Raw genomic sequence first — 22,373 nt, 5'->3', positions numbered from 1 at the left:
AAAATTACAGAAAAATAAATAAATGAAACAAAATTCGAAAATACAGGAAAATATAAATAAGATAAAAATCGAAAATTTAAAAAATAAACAAAATAGAATTCAAAAATTAAAAGAAAAATAAATAAGCAAAACTAATAAAAATACATAATCTAAGCAACAAGACAACTGGTAGTTGTCAATTACGAACAATCCCCGGAAACAGCGCCAAAAAGTTGCTGCGTGAAATTAGAACTTGCACAACTTAACTGGCAAGTGCATCGGGTCATCCAAGTAATACCTCAGAGGCCCAAAGAAGATCCCCTCCCAGAGGCGTGATCCCAGAAAGGGTGCCTCCTCTTTCTTAAATACTAACCTAATAATAAATGCTAGACCTAAAAAAAGATATTGTTTTTAATTAAAAATTACAATAATAAAATAAAATAGGCTAAGAAGTGCTAAATCCACTTGAGAGGCCCAAAGAGGAGTGATTCGGACTGCTGGGGGTGTTTAACTTCAGAGGTGCACATTAAATTCCCAAAAGGAGGGGGTCAAAATTCGTGTATGCTGAGGTCCCCTGCTGGCATTCAGCGCCGGGTGGGCGTTCACCACCGGCAGGGGGAAGTTTCTGGCGCTGGTTTGTCCCTCTTGGGCGCTAAACGCTAGGCTCGGTGTTTAGTGCCTGATTTGGCAGTGATTTCAAAAGAAAATTATAGACTATTATATATCATTGGAAAGATCTCAAAGTTGGCTTTCCAAAGCCATTGAGACCTCATCTATGGGACCTTTGTAGCTCAAGTTATGCTCGTTGGAATGAAAGGAGGTCAGGGTTGACAGCATCTACTATCCCTTCTTCGTTGTTGCACAAAACTTTGCCAAATTTGCCCAAAATTCACCTGAAATCATAAAAACACCAAAACAACTCAAAGTATCATCTGAAGAGGATTTTTGTACTAAAATATAATAAAACTTAATAAAATCTAACTAAAAACAACTAGAAAATGCTTGAAAAAAGGGTATAAGTTGCTCACGCATTAGCACTTCATTGCAATTCTTAGGGAGAACGACTCAGGATTTTAAACTCCCAGTTATTTGATTTGAATTGTGACAATTTTTATTTAAACTTTGATTAGGATCAATTGTTGTTTTGGAACTATACTTGCAACGGCAATTCTATTTTTTGAAATTCCAAACCCACTTTTGGCTTTCATCAAAGGTCGTGGTTATGTGGTGGATAACAAAGTTAATGAGTTGGAGAAAAGATTAATTGGTTTGGAAGATCAGTTAGATAAGTGTAGATTGAAAATGGGTGAAAGTATATGTATTAAGTATGGATTTAATTTGTTAGCATTTTTTGGTGGAATTGTAATTGCAAGCAAGGTTCTAAAAACCGGTTCGGACCGACCGATCGAACCGTGAACCGCACAGGAAAATAATTCGGTTAAACAGCAAAACCGCAGAATTTGAAAATTGAAATTGAACTGGTGAACCGGCCGATAACCGGTCGGTCAAACCGAACCGTGACTCGGCCAGTTTTTTGGCTGGGCAGCAAAACGTTGCTGTTTCAGCCTCTGGAGCCCTAATCGCTAATTCAATCTTGATTCCTGATCCCCCTTCTCATCGAGTTTTAGAAGTGAGAACTGAGAACGCCTCTCTGACTCTCACACGACAGGGGTTCTCAACTTCTCATCGAGCTCTTCATCGAGTCGTCCCTCACCTCCGTCCAGCCACCGTGTCGTGCCGCCGCCATCGTTCCTTCGAATAGCCACCTAATCGCGCAGCAGTCGTCGTTTCTTCGACCAGCCACCTCCGTCGTGCAGCAACCGTTGTTTCTTCGAACAGCCACCTCCATCGCGCAGCAGCCGTTGTTCCTTTGAAGGTGCTCCACCACTACTTGGTCACTTGGCGTTGCTATCTCCCACTCTCCCTATTGCATGTCTATTAAAGGCGCCTTCGAGCTTCCAGAGTTCCAGGTAATTTTTTTTTAGATATGATTGTTTGATTGAATAACTATTGTATGTCTCTGTCTCCCTGATTAGTTTGATTGAGTAGTTGTTTGATTTTGTGAAGCTTTGTAAACTGAAGTTGTTGAAGTGTGACATGATGAACTCTGAAACTGTGAACTTTGTCTCCCTACTTTATTTTTCTTTGAACTGTGTAGTGTGAAACTGTGAACTGATTCAACTGATCCTGCTAAATTGAACTGTGAACTTTGGTTAATAGTTGTTGTTTACTGATTACTGAACTGATTTTGCTTTGTTTACTGAACTGGATTTTGTTGTTTGTTGAATAATTGTGAATAATTTTGGATGTTGTTTGTTGTGAACTTAAGAGTTGAGATTATTGGGTTGGATCCTTCATTCATCTTCATTTTTGTACAACACAACCCTCTCTTCTCCTTCTTGGCCGAATACATATCTCCCCCTCTCCTCCATATTTTCTTCTTCTTCTTCTTCTCTTCTTTCTTCTCTTGCTCGAGGGCGAGCAATTTTCTAAGTTTGGTGTGGTAAAAGCATAGCTTTTTTGTTTTTGTTTTTCCATAACCACTCATGGCACCTAAGGCCGGAGAATCCTCTAGAAAAGGGAAAGGGAAGACAAAAGCTTCCACCTCTGAGTCATGGGAGATGGAAATATCCATCTCCAAAGCCCATCAAGACCACTTCTATGATGTTGTGGGCAAGAAGAAGGTGATCCCTGAGGTCCCTTTCAAGCTCAAGAAAAATGAGTATCCGAAAATCCGACATGAGATCCAAAGAAGAGGTTGGGAAGTTCTGACCAACCCCATGCAACAAGTCGGAATCTTAATGGTTCAAGAGTTCTATGCCAATGCATGGATCACTAGTAACCATGATCAAAGTGTGAACCCGAATCCAAAGAATTATCTTACAATGGTTCGGGGGAAATACTTAGATTTTAGTCTGGAAAATGTGAGGTTGGCATTCAACTTGCCCATGATGCAAGGAGATGAACACCCCTACACTAGAAGGGTCAACTTTGATCAAAGGTTGGACCAAATCCTTATGGACATATGTGTGGAAGGAGCTCAATGGAAAAGAGACTCCAAAGGCAAGCCAGTTCAATTAAGAAGAGAATTAATATTCATTCATATTTTGAGATTTATAGTATATTCTCTTCTTTTTATCCTAATTGATTTTCAGTTGCTTGGGGACAAGCAACAATTTAAGTTTGGTGTTGTGATGAGCGGATAATTTATACGCTTTTTGGCATTGTTTTTAGGTAGTTTTTAGTATGATCTAGTTACTTTTAGGGATGTTTGATAAGCGGATAATTTATACGCTTTTTGGCATTGTTTTTAGGTAGTTTTTAGTATGATCTAGTTACTTTTAGGGATGTTTTCATTAGTTTTTATGCTAAATTCACATTTCTGGGCTTTACTATGAGTTTGTGTGTTTTTCAAATGGCGCGCTCTCAACAGCGTTGGAAAGTCGACATCCAGAGCTTTCCAGCAATATATAATAGTCCATATTTTGTTCGAGATTTGATGACGTAAACTAGCGCTCAACGCCAGTTTTATGTTGCTGTCTGGAGTCAAACGCCAGAAACACGTCACGAACCAGAGTTGAACGCCCAAAACATGTTATAACTTGGCATTCAACTCCAAGATAAGCCTTAGATCGTGTAACATTCAAGCTCAGCCCAAACATACACCAAGTGGGCCCCGAAAGTGGATTTATGCATCAATTACTTACTTCTGTAAACCCTAATAGCTAGTTTATTATAAATAGGACTTTTGAAGTCTTTGACCATTTGATCTCTTGACCACGTTTGGAGGCTGGCCATTCGGCCATGCCTGAACCTTGATTACTTATGTATTTTCAACGGTGGAGTTTCTACACACCATAGATTAAGGGTGTGGAGCTCTGCTGTACCTCAAGTTTTAATACAATTACTACTATTTTCCATCCAATTCGATTTATTCCTGTTCTAAGATATTCGTTGCACTTCAACTTGATGAATGTGATGATCCGTGACACTCATTATCATTCTCACATATGAACGCGCATGACTGACAACCACTTCCGTTCTACCTTAGGCCGGGAACATATCTCTTGGATTCCTTAATCAGAATATTCGTGGTATAAGCTAGAATTGATGGCGGCATTCATGGGAATCCGGAAAGTCTAACCTTGTCTGTGGTATTCTGAGTAGGATTCCGGGATTGAATGACTGTGACGAGCTTCAAACTCCTGAAGGCTGGGCTTTAGTGACAGACGCAAAAGAATCACTGGATTCTATTCCAACCTGATTGAGAACCGACAGATGATTAGCCGTACTGTGACAGAGCATTTGGACCTTTTTCACTGAGAGGATGGGATGTAGCCATTGACAACGGTGATGCCCTACATATAGCTTGCCATAGAAAGGAATGATGAAAAACTAGAAGGAAGAAGTAGGAAAGCAGAGATTCAGAAGGAACACAGCACCTCCATACACCTATCTGAAACTCCCACCATTGGATTACATGAGTAACTTTATCTTTATTTTATGTTTATTATTTATTATTAATTTTCGAAAATACATAATCAATTACTATCTGCCTGACTGAGATTTAAAAAGTGACCATAGCTTGCTTCATACCAACAATCTCTGTGGGATCGACCCTTACTCACGTAAGGTTTATTACTTGGACGACCCAGTACACTTGCTGGTTAGTTGAGCGAAGTTGTGGAAAGAAAGTACTGAGTTAATAGATGCACATACCAAAGAGCCATTATTGATGATCACAATTTCATCCACCAATGTTTTCATTTTTTTTATGCTAAATTCACATTTCTGGACTTTATTATGAGTTTGTGTGTTTTTCTGTGATTTCAGGTATTTTCTGGCTGAAATTGAGGGACCTGAGCAAAACTCTGATAAAAGGCTGACAAAGGACTACTGATGCAGTTGGAATCTGACCTCTCTGCACTCGAAATGAATTTTCTGGAGCTACAAAACTTCAAATGGCGCGCTCTCAATGGCGCTGGAAATTAGACATCCAGAGCTTTTCAGCAATATATAATAGTCCATACTTTATTTGAGACTTTACGACGTAAACTGGCGCTCAACGCCAGATCCATGCTGCATCCTGGGGTCAAACGCCAAAAACACGTCACGAACCAGAGTTGAACGCCCAAAACACGTTACAACTTGGCGTTCAACTCCAAGATAAGCCTTAACTCATGTAAAGATCAAGCTCAGTCCAAGCACTCACCAAGTGGGCCTCGGAAGTGGATTTCTGCATCAATTACTTACTTCTGTAAACCCTAGTAGCTAGTCTAGTATAAATAGGCCTTTTTACTATCATATTAGACATCCTGGATTATATTTTTGATCCTGTGATCACGTTTTGGGGGCTGGCCATTCGGCCATGCCTGGACCTTCATCACTTATGTATTTTCAACGGTGGATTTTCTACACACCATAGATTAAGGGTGTGGAGCTCTGCTGTACCTCAAGTTTTAAAGCAATTACTGCTATTTTCTATTCAATTCGATTTATTCCAGTTCTAAGATACCATTCGTACTTCAACCTGATGGATGTGATGATCCGTGACACTCATCATCATCCATCCTTATGAACGCGTTCCTGACAACCACTTCCATTCTACAAGCGAAAGCTAGAGTGCGTATCTCTTGGATTCCTGATACACGACGCATGGTTGCCCCTCGCCTGACAACCGAGCCTTCCATTCTGTGAGATTAGAGTCTCCGTGGTATAAGCTAGAATTGATGGCGGCATTCATGAGAATCCAGAAAGTCTAAACCTTGTCTGTGGTATTCCAAATTGGATTCTAGGATTGAATGACTGTGACGAGCTTCAAACTCGCGATTGCTGGGTGTGATGACAAACGCAAAAGAATCAAGGGATTCTATTCCATCATGATCGAGAACCGACAGATGATTAGTCGTTCCGTGACAGAGCATTTGGACCTTTTTCACTGAGAGGATGGGATGTAGCCATTGACAACGGTGATGCTCTACATACACCTTGCCATAGAAAGGAGTGATAAAGATTGGATAAAAGTAATAGGAAAGCAGAGATTCAGAAGGAACACAGCACCTCCATACACTTATCTGAAATTCCCACCATTGAATTACATGAGTAACTCTATCTTTATTTTCTATTTATTTATTATTAATTTTCGTCCACTATAATCTCTTAATACATTTGAATCCACCTGACTGAGATTTACAAGATGACCATAGCTTGCTTCATACCAACAATCTCTGTGGGATCGACCCTTACTCACGTAAGGTATTACTTGGACCACCCAGTACACTTGCTGGTTAGTTGTGCGAAGTTGTGACAAAGTGTGATTTATGTTGGAGAGCACCAAGTCTTTGGAGCCATTATTAATGACCACAATTTCGTCCACCAAGTTTTTGGCGCCGTTGCCGGGGATTGTTCGAGTTTGGACAACTAACGGTTCATCTTGTTGTTCAGATTAAGTAATTTTCTTTTCAAAAAGTTTTTCAAAAATTTTTCAAAATTTTTCTTTGTTTTCGTTTTCCCAAAAATTATTTTTGAAAAAAAATTATAATATTTTGAAAATAAATCATTCTTTGGCTTCAAAAATTTTAAGAATGAATTCTAGAGTTTTACGGTAAAATGTTGAAGCCTGACTGGCTGTAAAGCCATATCCAAATCCCCTTGGATTGAGGCTTCCACTTGTCAACAGATCGGGTATGTATATGGAGTTGGATGAAATATCAGCTGTTGCATGCCTTATTTATATCTTCTAAAGCTGGCTGGCTATTAAGCCATGTCCAACCCTTAGATTGGAGCTTTAGACTAATATTGAAAGATTCCTGGAATTCTTATTAAAAATTTTGAATTTCTTATTTTCTTTTTTCTATATGTTTTTCGAAAAAATAATAAAAAAATCATAAAATCATAAAAACCAAAAATATTTTGTGTTTCTTGTTTGAGTCTTGTGTCATGTTTTAAGTTTGGTGTCAATTACATGATTTAAAAATTCTTGCATTTTTCGAAAATTCATGCATTCATAGTGTTCTTCATGATCTTCAAGTTGTTCTTGGTAAGTCTTCTTGTTTGATCTTGATGTTTTCTTGTTTTGTGTCTTTTATTATTTTTCATGTGCATTCTTGCATTCATAGGGTCTAAGCATTAAAGATTTCTAAATTTGGTGTCTTGCATGTTTTCTTTGCATCAAAAATTTTTCAAAAAAATATGTTCTTGATGTTCATCATGATCTTCAAAGTGTTCTTGGTGTTCATCTTGACATTCATAGTGTTCTTGCATGCATCATGTGTTTTGATCTAAAATTTTCATGCATTGTGTCATTTTTGTGTTTTTTCTCTCTCATCATTAAAAATTCAAAAATCAAAAAAATATTTTTCCTTATTTTTCTCCTAATTTTCGAAAATTTAAGTTGACTTAGTCAAAAATTTTTAAAATTAGTTGTTCTTACAAGTCAAGTCAAATTTTCAAATTTTAAAAATCTTATCTTTTCAAAACATTTTCAAAAAAAATCAATCTCTTTCATTTTTCCTATTCATTTTCGAAAATTTAAAATTATTTTCAAAAATCTTTTTCTTAGTTTTATCTTTATTTTCGAAAATTATGCTAACAATTAATATGAATGATTCAAAAATTTGAAGTTTGTTACTTTCTTGTTAAAAAAGGTTCAATCTTTAAATTCTAGAATCATATCTTTTAGTTTCTTGTTAGTCAAGTCTTTTTCAACCATATCTTTTTATCATATCTTTTATATCATATCTTTTTCAAAAATTTGATTTTAAAATATCTTATCTAACTTCTTATCTTCTTATCTTTTCAAATTTGATTTTAATATCTTTTTCAACTAACTATTTGACTTTTTGTTTGTTTCTTATCTTTTTCAAAACCACCTAACTACTTTTCCTTCTCTAATTTTCGAAAATATCTCATCCATTTTTCAAAATTCTTTTCAAATTAACTAATTATTTTAAATTTTAATTTTAATTCTATCTCACCTTTAATTTTCGAAAATCATTAACTCCTCTTCAAAAATTAATTTTCGAATTCCTTCCCTCTTCTCTTCTTCTATTTATTTATTTACTAACACTTCTCTTCACCTCTCCTCATCTCAAATCACTGCCTCTATCCTCACCCTTGTGTTTGGATTCTCCATTCTTCTTCACTTTTATTCCTTTCTTCTTCTACTAATAATAAGGATCCTCTTTACTGTGACATAGAGGATTCCTCTTCTTTTCTTGTTCTCTTCTCTTTCATATGAGCAGGAACAAGGAAAAAGGCACTCTTGTTGAAGCTTATCATGAACCTGAAAGGACTCTGAAGAAGAAACTAAGAGAAGCTAAATTACAATAATCCAGAGACAACCTTTCTGAAATTTTTGAACAAGAGAAAGAGATGGCAGCCGAACCCAACAACAATAATGCAAGGAGGATGCTTGGTGATTTTACTAAACCAACGTCCAAGTTTGATGGAAGAAGCATCTCAATTCCTGCCATTGGAGCAAAAAATTTTAAGCTGAAACCTCAACTGGTTGCTCTGATGCAACAGAACTACAAGTTTCATGGACTTCCATCTGAAGATCCTTACCAGTTTTTAACTGAGTTCTTGCAGATTTGTGAGACTGTTAAGATGAATGGAGTAGATCCTGAAGTCTACAGGCTCATGCTTTTCCCTTTTGTTGTAAGAGACAGAGCTAGAACATGGTTGGACTCACAACCTAAAGATAGCCTGGACTCCTGGGATAAGCTGGTCACGGCCTTCTTGGATAAATTTTTTCCTCCTCAAAAGCTGAGCAAGCTTAGAGTGGATGTTCAGACCTTGGGAAAGATACAAGAAGATGACTGGTGCACGAAATTGTGATCACTACAACTTCGCACAACTAACCAGCAAGTGCACTGGGTCGTCCAAGTAATAAACCTTACGCGAGTAAGGGTCGATCCCACGGAGATTGTTGGTATGAAGCAAGATATGGTCACCTTGTAAATCTTAGTCAGGCAGACTCAAATGGGTATAGATGATGAATAAAACATAAAGATAAAGATAGAGATACTTATGTAATTCATTGGTAGGAATTTCAGATAAGCGTATGAAGATGCTTGGTCCCTTCCGTCTCTCTGCTTTCCTACTGTCTTCATCCAATCCTTCTTACTCCTTTCCATGGCAAGCTTATGCAAGGGTTTCACCGTTGTCAGTGGCTACCTCCCATCCTCTCAGTGGAAATGTTCAACGCACCCTGTCACGGCACGGCTATCCATCTGTCGGTTCTCGATCAGGCCGGAATAGAATCCAGTGATTCTTTTGCGTCTGTTACTAACGCCCCGCCCTCAGGAGTTTGAAGCTCGTCACAGTCATTCAATCATTGAATCCTACTCAGAATACCACAGACAAGGTTAGACCTTCCGAATTCTCTTGAATGCCGCCATCAGTTCTTGCCTATACCACGAAGACTCTGATCTCACGGAATGGCTGGCTCGTTTGTCAGGCGAGCACTCGGTTGTCAGGCGATCAACCATGCATCGTGTATCAGGAATCCAAGAGATATTCACCCAATCTAAGGTAGAACGGAGGTGGTTGTCAGTCACACGTTCATAGGTGAGAATGATGATGAGTGTCACGGATCATCACATTCATCAAGTTGAAGAACAAGTGATATCTTGGACAAAGAACAAGCGGAATTGAATAGAAGAACAATAGTAATTGCATTAATACTCGAGGTACAGCAGAGCTCCACACCTTAATCTATGGTGTGTAGAAACTCCACCGTTGAAAATACATAAGAACAAGGTCTAGGCATGGCTGTGAGGCCAGCCTCCCAAAGTGATCAAAAGATCTAAAGAACAAAAGATTCCAAAGATCAGAAGATGAAAATACAATAGTAAAAGGTCCTACTTATAGAAAACTAGTAGCCTAAGGTTTACAAAGATGAGTAAATGACATAAAAATCCAATTCCGGGCCCACTCGATGTGTGCTTGGGCTGAGCATTGAAGCATTTTCGTGTAGAGACTCTTCTTGGAGTTAAACGCCAGCTTTTGTGCCAGTTTGGGCGTTTAACTCCCATTTTGGTGCCAGTTCCGGCGTTTAACGCTGGAATTTCTGAAGGTGACTTTGAACGCCGGTTTGGGCCATCAAATCTTGGGCAAAGTATGAACTATCATATATTGCTGGAAAGCCCAGGATGTCTACTTTCCAACGCCGTTGAGAGCGCGCCAATTGGGCTTTTGTAGCTCCAGAAAATCTACTTTGAGTGCAGGGAGGTCAGAATCCAACAGCATCTGCAGTCCTTTTCAGTCTCTGAATCAGATTTTTGCTCAGGTCCCTCAATTTCAGCCAGAAAATACCTGAAATCACAGAAAAACACACAAACTCATAGTAAAGTCCAGAAAAGTGAATTTTGACTAAAAACTAATAAAAATATACTAAAAACTAAACCAAATATACTAAAAATATACTAAAAACAATGCCAAAAAGCGTACAAATTATCCGCTCATCAATGACCAAAAAGTGTCCTTATGACATATTTTCAGAATGGACCATATTAAATATATTCTATTATGGTCTATCTGAGTTTTCCAAGATGTCATTGGACCATTCTGCAGGTGGATCCATTCACCTAAAGAAAACGGCTGCAGAAGCTCAAGAACTTATTGACATGGTTGCAAATAACCAATTCATGTACACTTCTGAGAGGAATTCTGTGAATAATGGGATGCCTCAGAGGAAGGGAGTTTTTGAAATTGATGCTCTGAATGCCATATTGGCTCAGAACAAAGTATTGACTCAGCAAGTCAACATGATTTCTCAAAGTCTGAATGGATGGCAACATGCCTCCAACAGTACTAAAGAGGCATCTTCTGAAGAAGAAGCTTATGATCCTGAGAACCCTGCAATAGCAGAGGTAAATTACATGGGTGAACCTTATGGAAACACCTATAATTCATCATGGAGAAATCATCCAAATTTCTCATGGAAGGATCAACAAAAGCCTCAACAAGGCTTTAATAATAGTGGAAGAAATAGGTTTAGCAATAACAAGCCTTTTCCATCATCTTCTCAGCAACAGACAGAGAATTCTGGGCAGAGCCCTTCTAATTTAGCAAACTTAGTCTCTGATCTATCAAAGGCCACTTTAAGTTTCATGAGTGAGACAAGATCCTCCATTAGAAATTTGGAGGTACAAGTGGGCCAGCTGAGTAAAAAAGTCACTGAAACTCCTCCCAGTACTCTCCCAAGCAATACTGAAGAGAATCCTAAGAGAAAGTGCAAGGCCATTGACATAGTCAATATGGCCAAATACAAGAAGGAGGGGGAGGACGTGAATCCCAATGAGGAAGACCTCATGGGACGTCTCTCAAGCAAGAAGGAGTTCCTTATTGAGGACCTAAAGGAATCTGAGACTCATATAGAGACCATAGAGATTCCATTCAATCTCCTTCTACCATTCATGAGCTTTGAAGACTATTCTTCCTCTAAAGAGGATGAAGATGTAACTGGAGAGCAAGTTGCTCAATATTTAGGAGCTATCATGAAGCTGAATGCAAAGTTGTTTGGTAATGAGACTTGGGAAGATGCACCTCCCTTGCTCATTAGTGAACTAGATACATGGGTTCAGAAAACTTTACCTCAAAAGAGACAAGATCCTGGTAAATTCTTAATACCCTGTACCATAGGCACCATGACCTTTAACAAAGCTCTGTGTGACCTGGGGTCAGGCATAAATCTTATGCCACTCTCTGTAATGGAGAAGCCGGGGATCATTGAGGTACAGCCTGCCATATTCTCATTACAAATGGTAGACAAGTCAGTAAGACAAGCTTATGGACTGGTAGAGGACGTGTTAGTGAAGGTTGAAGGCCTTTACATCCTTGCTGATTTCATAATCTTAGACACTAGGAAGGAGGAGGATGAATGCATCATCCTGGGAAGACCTTTCCTAGCCACAGCAGGAGCTGTGATAGATGTTAACAGAGGAGAATTAGTCCTTCAATTGATTGGGGACTACCTTGTGTTTAAGACCCAAGGGTGTTCTTCTATAAACATGGAAAAGAGGCAAAATAAGCTTCTCTCAGTACAGATTCAAACAAAGCCCCCACAATCAAACTCTAAGTTTGGTGTTGGGAGGCCACAACCAAACTCTAAGTTTGGTGTTGAAACCCCATATCCAAACTCTAAGTTTGGTGTTGGGAGTTCACAACATTGACCTGATCACCTTTGTGGCTCCAAGAGAGCCCACTGTCAAGCTATTGACATTAAAGAAGTGCTTGTTGGGAGGCAACCCAATTTTTTATCTAATTTTATTTTTTATTTTAATTTGTGTTTTATTAGGTTCATGATCATGTGGAGTCACAAAAAAAAATACAAAAATTAAAAATAGAATCAAAAACAGCAGAAGAAAAATCACACCCTGGAGGAAGGATTTACTGGCGTTTAAACGCCAGTAAGGAGCATCTGGCTGGCGTTCAACGCCAGAACAGAGCATGGATCTGGCATTGAACGCCAGAAACAAGCAACATCCTGGTGTTTGAATGCCAGGAATATGCCCTAAGGAAAGTGATGAGCGGATAATTTGTACGCTTTTTGGCATTGTTTTTAGTATGTTTTTGGTAGTTTTAGTTGAGTTCTTAGTATATTTTTATTAGTTTTTAGTTAAAATTCACTTTTCTGGACTTTACTATGAGTTTGCGTGTTTTTCTGTGATTTCAGGTATTTTCTGGCTGAAATTGAGGGACCTGAGCAAAAATCTGATCCAGAGACTAAAAAGGACTGCAGATGCTGTTGGATTCTGACCTCCCTGCACTCGAAGTGAATTTTCTGGAGCTACAGAAGCCCAATTGGCGCGCTCTCAACGGCGTTAGAAAGTAGACATCCTGGGCTTTCCAGCAATATATGATAGTCCATACTTTGCCCAAGATTTGATGGCCCAAACCGGCGTTTAAAGTCACCCTCAGGAATTCCAGCGTTAAACGCCGGAACTGGCACCTAAATGGGAGTTAAACGCCCAAACTGGCATAAAAGCTGGCGTTTAACTCCAAGAAGAGTCTCTACACGAAAATTCTTCATTGCTCAGCCCAAGCACACACCAAGTGGGCCCGGAAGTGGATTTTTATGTCATTTACTCATCTCTGTACACCTTAGGCTACTAGTTTTCTATATATAGGACCTTTTACTATTGTATTTTCATCTTTTGATCACTTTAGATCTCTAGATCATCTTGGGACATCTAGTTCTTAGATCATTTGGGGGCTGGCCTCACGGCCATGCCAAGACCTTGTTCTTATGTATTTTCAACGGTGGAGTCTCTACACACCATAGATTAAGGTGTGGAGCTCTGCTGTACCTCGAGTATTAATGCAATTACTATTGTTCTTCTATTCAATTCCGCTTGTTCTTTGTCCAAGATATCACTTGTTCTTCAACTTGATGAATGTGATGATCCGTGACACTCATCATCATTCTCACTCATGAACAAGGTGACTGACAACCACTCTTGTTCTACAAGCATATGAGGCTCTAGTGTTTATCTCTTGGATTCCTGATACACGATGCATGGTTGATCGCCTGACAACCGAGTGCTCGCCTGACAAACGAGCCAGCCATTCCGTGAGATCAGAGTCTTCGTGGTATAGGCGAGAACTGATGGCGGCATTCAAGAGAATCCGGAAGGTCTAACCTTGTCTGTGGTATTCTGAGTAGGATTCAATGATTGAATGACTGTGACGTGCTTCAAACTCCTAGCAGGCGGGGCGTTAGTGACAGACGCAAAAGAATCACTGGATTCTATTCCGGCCTGACCGAGAACCGACAGCTGATTAGCCATATGCTGTGACAGAGCATAGGAACATTTTCACTGAGAGGATGGGAGGTAGCCACTGACAACGGTGAAACCCTTGCATAAGCTTGCCATGGAAAGGAGTAAGAAAGATTGGATGAAGGCAGTAAGAAAGCAGAGAGACGGAAGGGAAGGCATCTTCATACGCTTATATGAAGCTCTCACCAATGATATACATAAGTATCTCTATCTTTATCTTTATGCTTTCTTCATCATCTATACCCATTTGAGTCTGCCTGACTGAGATTTACAAGGTGACCATAGCTTGCTTCATACCAACAATCTCCGTGGGATCAACCCTTACTCGCGTAAGGTTTATTACTTGGACGACCCAGTGCACTTGCTGGTTAGTTGTGCGAAGTTGTGTTTATGCCAAGGTATTGAGCACCAAGTTTTTGGATTCATTACCGGGGATTGTTTTGTGTAAAAATAGTGATCACAATTTCGTGCACCAAGTTTTTGGCGCCGTTGCCGGGGATTGTTCTTGTGTATGGACAACTGACGGTTCATCTTGTTGCTTAGATTAGGTATTTTTCTTCAGAGTTCTTGAGAATAAATTCTAGTGTTTCATGATGATCTGTTGAAATCTGGCTGGCTGAGAAGCCATGTCTAATCTTATTGGACCGAGGTTTCAACTTATCATCACAATAGCTTGTTGATTTCTATCAATCTTGCTATTGGAGCAATGATCTGCTAAGGGCTTGGCTGGCCATTGGCCATGTCTAGTGTTTTGGACCGAAGCTTTCTTTGAAAGCTTGGCTGGCTGTAAAGCCATGTCTAATTCCTGGACCGGAGTCTTAGACTAGCATTGCAATGATTCCTGGAATTCAAATTGAGAATTCTGAAACTTTTATTTTCTAGTTTCATATAATTTTCGAAAAAGCACAAAAAAATTATAAAAATCATAAAAACCAAAAATATTTTTATATTTCTTGTTTGAGTCTAGTGTCTAATCTTAAGTTTGGTGTCTTGCATGCCTTGTTTATTTGATCTTGGTTCTATTTTCAAGTCAATAGTACAGGGAACTGAAGATTCAGAACATGCAGCAGAGGAATTACACAGAAAAAGCTGGGCGTTCAAAACGCCCAGTGAAGAAGGACAGACTGGCGTTTAAACGCCAGCCAGGGTACCTGGTTGGGCGTTTAACGCCCAAAAAGGTAGCATTTTGGGCGTTAAACGCCAGAATGGATACCATTCTGGGCGTTTAACGCCAGGATGGCACAAGGGGGAGGATTTTGTTTTCAAAATCAATTTTTTCAAGTTTTCAAAGTTTTTCAAAATCAAATCTTTTTCAAATCATATCTTCTCAATCAAATGTTTTCAAAATCAAATTCTTTCCTTTTTCAAAGATACTTACTAACAATTAATGATTTGATTGAACATCTCAAGTATGTTGCCTTTTCTGTTGAGAAAGGTTTAATGTTTGAATCATATCTTTTCTTGTTAGGCAAGTCATTAATTTTTAAAATCATATCTTTTAAAATTGTTTTCAAATTATATCTTTTTAAAATTGTTTTCAAATCATATCTTTTCAATCATATCTTTTTTATCACATCTTTTTCAAAATGGTTTTCAAATCATATCTTTTTGATTTCTAATTTCAAAATCTTTTTCAAAAATTACTTGATTTCTTCTCCACTCTTGATTTTCGAAAATTAATTAATTTTTTTTAAAAATGTTTTCAAAATAATTCACTTGATTTTCGAAAATTTCTTCCTCTCTTCCCACATCCTTCTATTTATGGAGTATCACTCCTTCTTAATGCACAATTCGAACTCTATCTGATCAAGTTCGAATTCTTCTACCCCTTCTTTCTATTTTTCTGTTCCTCTGACACCTCAAGGAATCTCTATACTGTGACATAGAGGATTCCACATTTTCTTGTTCTCTTCTCTTTCATATGAGCAGGAACAAAGACAAAGGCATTCTTGTTGAAGCTGACCCTGAACCTGAAAGGACCTTGAAGCGAAAGCTAAGAGAAGCTAAGGCACAATTCTCTGTAGAGGACCTAACCGAATTCTTCAAGGAAGAAGAACCCATGGCAGCCGAAAACAACAACAATGCCAACAATGCAAGGAAGGTGCTGGGTGACTTTACTGCACCTACTCCCGACTTCTATGGGAGAAGCATCTCTATCCCTGCCATTGGAGCAAACAACTTTGACCTTAAGCCTCAATTAGTTTCTCTAATGCAACAAAATTCCAAGTTCCATGGACTTCCATTGGAAGATCCTCATCAGTTTTTAGCTGAATTCTTGCAAATCTGTGACACAGTCAAGACTAATGGGGTTGACCCTAAGGTCTACGGACTGATGCTATTCCCTTTTGCTGTAAGAGACAGAGCTAGGACTTGGTTGGACTCACAACCTAAAGAAAGTCTAGACTCATGGGAAAAGCTAGTCAATGCCTTCTTGGCAAAGTTCTTTCCACCTCAAAAATTGAGTAAGCTTAGAGTGGAAGTCCAAACCTTCAGACAGAAGGATGGAGAATCCCTCTATGAAGCTTGGAAAAGATACAAACAATTGATCAGAAAATGTCCATCTGACATGCTTTCTGAATGGAGCATCATAGGTATTTTCTATGATGGTCTCTCTGAAATATCCAAGATGTCTTTGGATAGCTCTGCTGGAGGATCTCTTCATCTGAAGAAGACGCCTGCAGAAGCTCAAGAGCTAATTGAAATGGTTGCAAATAACCAATTCATGTACACTTCTGAAAGGAATCCTGTGAACAATGGGACAAGTCAGAAGAAAGGAGTTCTTGAGATTGATGCTCTGAACGCCATATTGGCTCAGAACAAGATATTGACTCAACAAGTCAATTTGATTTCTCAAAGTCTGTCTGAAATGCAAAATGCACCAAGCAGTACTAAGGATGCTTCATCTGAAGAAGAAGCTTATGATCCTGAGAACCCTTCAATGGAAGAGGTGAATTACCTAGGAGAACCCTATGGAAACACCTATAATTCTTCATGGAGAAATCACCCAAATTTCTCATGGAAGAATCAAGAGAGATCTCAACAAGGTTTCAACAACAACAATGGTGGAAGAAACAGGTTTAGCAATGGCAAGCCTTTTCCATCATCTTCTCAGCAACAGACAGAGAATTCTAAGCAGAACCCCTCTGACTTAGCAACCATGGTCTCTGATCTAATCAAAACCACTCAAAGTTTCATGACTGAAACAAGGTCCTCCATTAAGAATTTGGAGGCACAAGTGGGACAGCTGAGCAAGAAAGTTACTGAACTCCCTCCTAATACTCTCCTAAGTAATACAGAAGAAAATCCAAAAGGAGAGTGCAAAGCCATAACCATGGCCGAATCTGGAGAGGAAAGAGAGGAAGTGGACGCCACTGAGGAAGGCCTCAATGGGCGTGCACTAGCCTCCACAGAGTTCCCCAATGAGGAACCATGGGAATCTGAGGTTCAAAATGAGACCATAGAGATCCCATTGGACTTACTTCTGCCTTTCATGAGCTCTGATGAGTATTCTTCCTCTGAAGAGGATGAGTATGTCACTGAAGAGCAAGTTGCTAAATACCTTGGAGCAATCATGAAGCTAAATGACAAGTTATTTGGAAATGAGACTTGGGAGGATGAGCCTCCTTTGCTCACCAAAGAACTGGATGACTTGTCTAGGCAGAAATTACCTCAAAAGAAACAAGATCCTGGGAAGTTTTCAATACCTTGTACCATAGGCACCATGACCTTCAAGAAGGCTCTGTGTGACTTAGAGTCAAGTGTAAACCTCATGCCTCTCTCTGTAATGGAGAAGCTAGGGATCTTTGAGGTACAAGCTGCAAGAATCTCACTAGAGATAGCAGACAACTCAAGAAAACAGGCTTATGGACTTGTAGAGGATGTTTTGGTGAAGATTAAAACCATTACATCCCTGCTGATTTCATAGTCCTAGAGACTGGGAAGTGCATGGATGAAACCATCATCCTTGGCAGACCCTTCCTAGCCACAGCAAAGGCTGTGATTGATGTTGATGGAGGTGAACTGATCATTCAAGTGAATGAAGAATCCTTTGTGTTTAAGGCTCAAGGATATCCCACTGTCACCATGGAGAGGAAGCATGAAGAGCTTCTCTCAAATCAGAGTCAAACAGAGCCCCCACAGTCAAACTCTAAGTTTGGTGTTGGGAGGCCACAACCAAACTCTAAGTTTGGTGTTGAACCCCCACAACCAAACTCTAAGTTTGGTGTTGGGAGGTCCCAACATTGCTCTGAGCATCTGTGAGGCTCCATGAGAGCCCTCTGTCAAGCTATTGACATTAAAGAAGCGCTTGTTGGGAGGCAACCCAATGTTATATTTTATATATTTTTCTTTGTTATTTTATTTTATTTTGTAGGTTGATGATCATAAGAAGACACAAAATCAATTGAAAAAGCAAAAACAGAATGAAAAACAGGAAGAAAAACAGCACACCCTGGAGGAAGAACTCACTGGCGTTTAAACGCCAGTGAGGGTAGCAGTTGGGCGTTTAACGCCCAGTCTGGCACCATTCTGGGCGTTTAACGCCAGAAAGGGGCACCAGACTGGCGTTAAACGCCAGGAAAGGGCAAGAACCTGGCGTTAAACGCCAGGAATGGGCACCAGCCCGGCGTTTAACGCCAGAAATGGCTCAAAACGTGATTTTGAGTGCCATTTGGTGCAGGGATGACTTTTCCTTGACACCACAGGATCTGTGGACCCCACAGGATCCCCACCAACCCCACCACCCTCTCTCTCTCTTCACCCATTCACCAATCACCTCAATACCTCTTCCCCAAAAACCCTTCACCTATCAATTCCCATCTTTCTCTTCACCACTCACCTCCATCCTTCATAAAACCCCACCTACCCTACCATTCAAATTTAAACCACTTTCCCTCCCAAACCCACCCATAATGGCCGAACCCTACCCCTCCCCTCTCCTATATAAACCCTTCTTCACCCCTTCATTTTCACACAACCTAAACACCACTTCCCCCCCCCCTCTTTGGCCGAATACATAAGCCACACTCTTCTTTCTCATTTCTTCTTCTTCTACTCTCTTCTTTCTTCTTTTGCTCGAGGACGAGCAAACCTTTTAAGTTTGGTGTGGTAAAAGCATTGCTTTTTGTTTTTCCATAACCATTTATGGCATCCAAGGCCGGAGAAACCTCTAGAAAGAGGAAAGGGAAGGCAAAAGCTTCCACCTCCGAGTCATGGGAGATGGATAGATTCATCTCAAGGGTGCATCAAGACCACTTCTATGAAGTTGTGGCCTTGAAGAAGGGTCAACTTTTGATCAAAAGGTTGGACCAAGTCCTCATAGATATCTGTGAAGAGGACGCCCATGGAAGAGAATTCAAGAGGGAAGCCGGTTCAACTGAGAAGGCATGACCTCAAGCCCATCACTAAGAAAAGGATGGAGCAAACAAGACCCCTCTCATCATGAGAGAGGAGCAACAAAGACAAGGAAGAGACATTGAGGAGCTCAAGCACATAGGATCTTCAAGAGGAAGAACAAGCCGCCATCACTAAGGTGGACCCGTTCTTTAATTTCCTTGTTCTTTTGTTTTTCGAAATTTTCATGCTTATGTTTGTCTATGTTTGTGTCTTATGATCATTAGTGTCTTAGTGTCTATGCCTTAAAGTTATGAATGTCCTATGAATCCATCACCTTTCTTAAAAGAAAACTGTTTTTATCACAAAAGAACAAGAAGTACAGGATTTCAAATTCATCTTTAAAACTAGCTTAATTAGTTTGATGTGGTGACAATACTTTTTGTTTTCTGAATGTATGCTTGAACAGTGCATATGTCTTTTGAATTTGTTGTTCATGAATGTTAAAATTGTTGGCTCTTGAAAGAATGATGAAAAAGGAGACATGTTACTGAGGACCTGAAAAATCATAAAAATGGTTCTTGAAGCAAGAAAAAGCAGTGAATACAAAAAAAAACGAAAAAAAAGAAGGAAAAAGAGAAAAAGAAAGAAAAAGAAAGAAATAAAGTGTGATCCAAGGCAAAAAGAGTGTGCTTAAGAACCCTGGACACCTCTAATTGGGGACTCTAGCAAAGCTGAGTCACAATCTGAAAAGGTTCACCCAATTATGTGTCTGTGGCATGTATGTATCCGGTGGTAATACTGGAAGACAGAGTGCTTTGGGCCACGGCCAAGACTCATAAAGTAGCTGTGTTCAAGAATCATCATACTTAACTAGGAGAATCAATAACACTATCTGGATTCTGAGTTCCTAAAGAAGCCAATCATTCTGAATCTCAAAGGATAAAGTGAGATGCCAAAACTGTTCGGAGGCAAAAAGCTACTAGTCCCGCTCATCTAATTTGGAGCTAAGTTTCATTGATAATTTGGAGTCTATAGTATATTCTCTTCTTTTTATCTTATTTGATTTTCAGTTGCCTGGGGACAAGCAACAATTTACATTTGGTGTTGTGATGAGCGGATAATTTGTACGCTTTTTGGCATTGTTTTTAGTATGTTTTTGGTAGTTTTAGTTGAGTTCTTAGTATATTTTTATTAGTTTTTAGTTAAAATTCACTTTTCTGGACTTTACTATGAGTTTGTGTATTTTTCTGTGATTCCAGGTATTTTCTGGCTGAAATTGAGGGACCTGAGCAAAAATCTGATCCAGAGACTAAAAAGGACTGCAGATGCTGTTGGATTCTGACCTCCCTGCACTCGAAGTGGATTTTCTGGAGCTACCGAAGCCCAATTGGCGCGCTCTCAACGGCGTTGGAAAGTGGACATCCTGGGCTTTCCAGAAATATATGATAGTCCATACTTTGCCCAAGATTTGATGGCCCAAACCGGCGTTCAAAGTCACCCTCAGGAATTCCAGCGTTAAACGCCGAAACTGGCACCTAAATGGGAGTTAAACGCCCAAACTGGCATAAAAGCTGGCGTTTAACTCCAAGAAGAGTCTTACACGAAATGCTTCATTGCTCAGCCCAAGCACACACCAAGTGGGCCCGGAAGTGGATTTTTATGTCATTTACTCATCTCTGTACACCTTAGGCTACTAGTTTTCTATATATAGGACCTTTTACTATTGTATTTTCATCTTTTGATCACTTTAGATCTCTAGATCATCTTGGGACATCTAGTTCTTAGATCATTTGGGGGCTGGCCTCACGGCCATGCCTAGACCTTGTTCTTATGTATTTTCAACGGTGGAGTCTCTACACACCATAGATTAAGGTGTGGAGCTCTGCTGTACCTCGAGTATTAATGCAATTACTATTGTTCTTCTATTCAATTCCACTTGTTCTTTGTCCAAGATATCACTTGTTCTTCAACTTGATGAATGTGATGATCCGTGACACTCATCATCATTCTCACTCATGAACAAGGTGACTGACAACCACTCTTGTTCTACAAGCATATGAGGCTCTAGTGTTTATCTCTTGGATTCCTGATACACGATGCATGGTTGATCGCCTGACAACCGAGTGCTCGCCTGACAAACGAGCCAGCCATTCTGTGAGATCAGAGTCTTCGTGGTATAGGCGAGAACTGATGGCGGCATTCAAGAGAATCCGGAAGGTCTAACCTTGTCTGTGGTATTCTGAGTAGGATTCAATGATTGAATGACTGTGACGTGCTTCAAACTCCTAGCAGGCGGGGCGTTAGTGACAGACGCAAAAGAATCGTTGGATTCTATTCCGGCCTGACCGAGAACCGACAGCTGATTAGCCATATGCTATGACAGAGCATAGGAACATTTTCACTGAGAGGATGGGAGGTAGCCACTGACAACGGTGAAACCCTTGCATAAGCTTGCCATGGAAAGGAGTAAGAAGGATTGGATGAAGGCAGTAAGAAAGCAGAGAGACGGAAGGGAAGGCATCTTCATTCGCTTATCTGAAGCTCTCACCAATGATATACATAAGTATCTCTATCTTTATCTTTATGCTTTCTTCATCATCTATACCCATTTGAGTCTGCCTGACTGAGACTTACAAGGTGACCATAGCTTGCTTCATACCAACAGTCTCCGTGGGATCGACCCTTACTCGCGTAAGGTTTATTACTTGGACGACCCAGTGCACTTGCTGGTTAGTTGTGCGAAGTTGTGTTTATGCCATGGTATTGAGCACCAAGTTTTTGGATTCATTACCGGGGATTGTTTTGTGTAAAAATAGTGATCACAATTTCGTGCACTAGAAAGCTGGCGCTGAACGCCAGTAACAAGCATGGAACTGGCGTTCAACGCCAGAAACATGCTGCAATTGGGCGTTGAACACCCAAAATGAGCATCACTTCGGCGTTTAAACGCCAGAATTGTATGCAAAGGCATTCTACATGCCTAATTAGTGCAAGGATGTAAATCCTTGACATCTCAGGATCTGTGGACCCCACAGGATCATCTCAGAATCTGTGAACCCCACAGGATCCCCACCTACCTCCACTCACCTTCCCTCCTAATAATCCTATAACACACTTTCCCAAGAACCCTTCACCAATCACTTCAATCTTTCTTCCCCATCACCTCTTCACCACTCACATCCATCCACTCTTCCCCATAAACCCCACCTACTAATGTGCGGAAAACGATCCGACACAAAACTCACCGGCAAGTGTACCGGGTCGCATCAAGTAATA

The sequence above is a fragment of the Arachis stenosperma genome, chromosome 7, assembly GCF_014773155.1.
Source record: "Arachis stenosperma cultivar V10309 chromosome 7, arast.V10309.gnm1.PFL2, whole genome shotgun sequence".
Taxonomy (NCBI): Eukaryota; Viridiplantae; Streptophyta; class Magnoliopsida; order Fabales; family Fabaceae; genus Arachis; species Arachis stenosperma.
The sequence above is the reverse complement of the archived record's forward strand: the minus strand, read 5'-3'. Positions refer to the sequence as shown.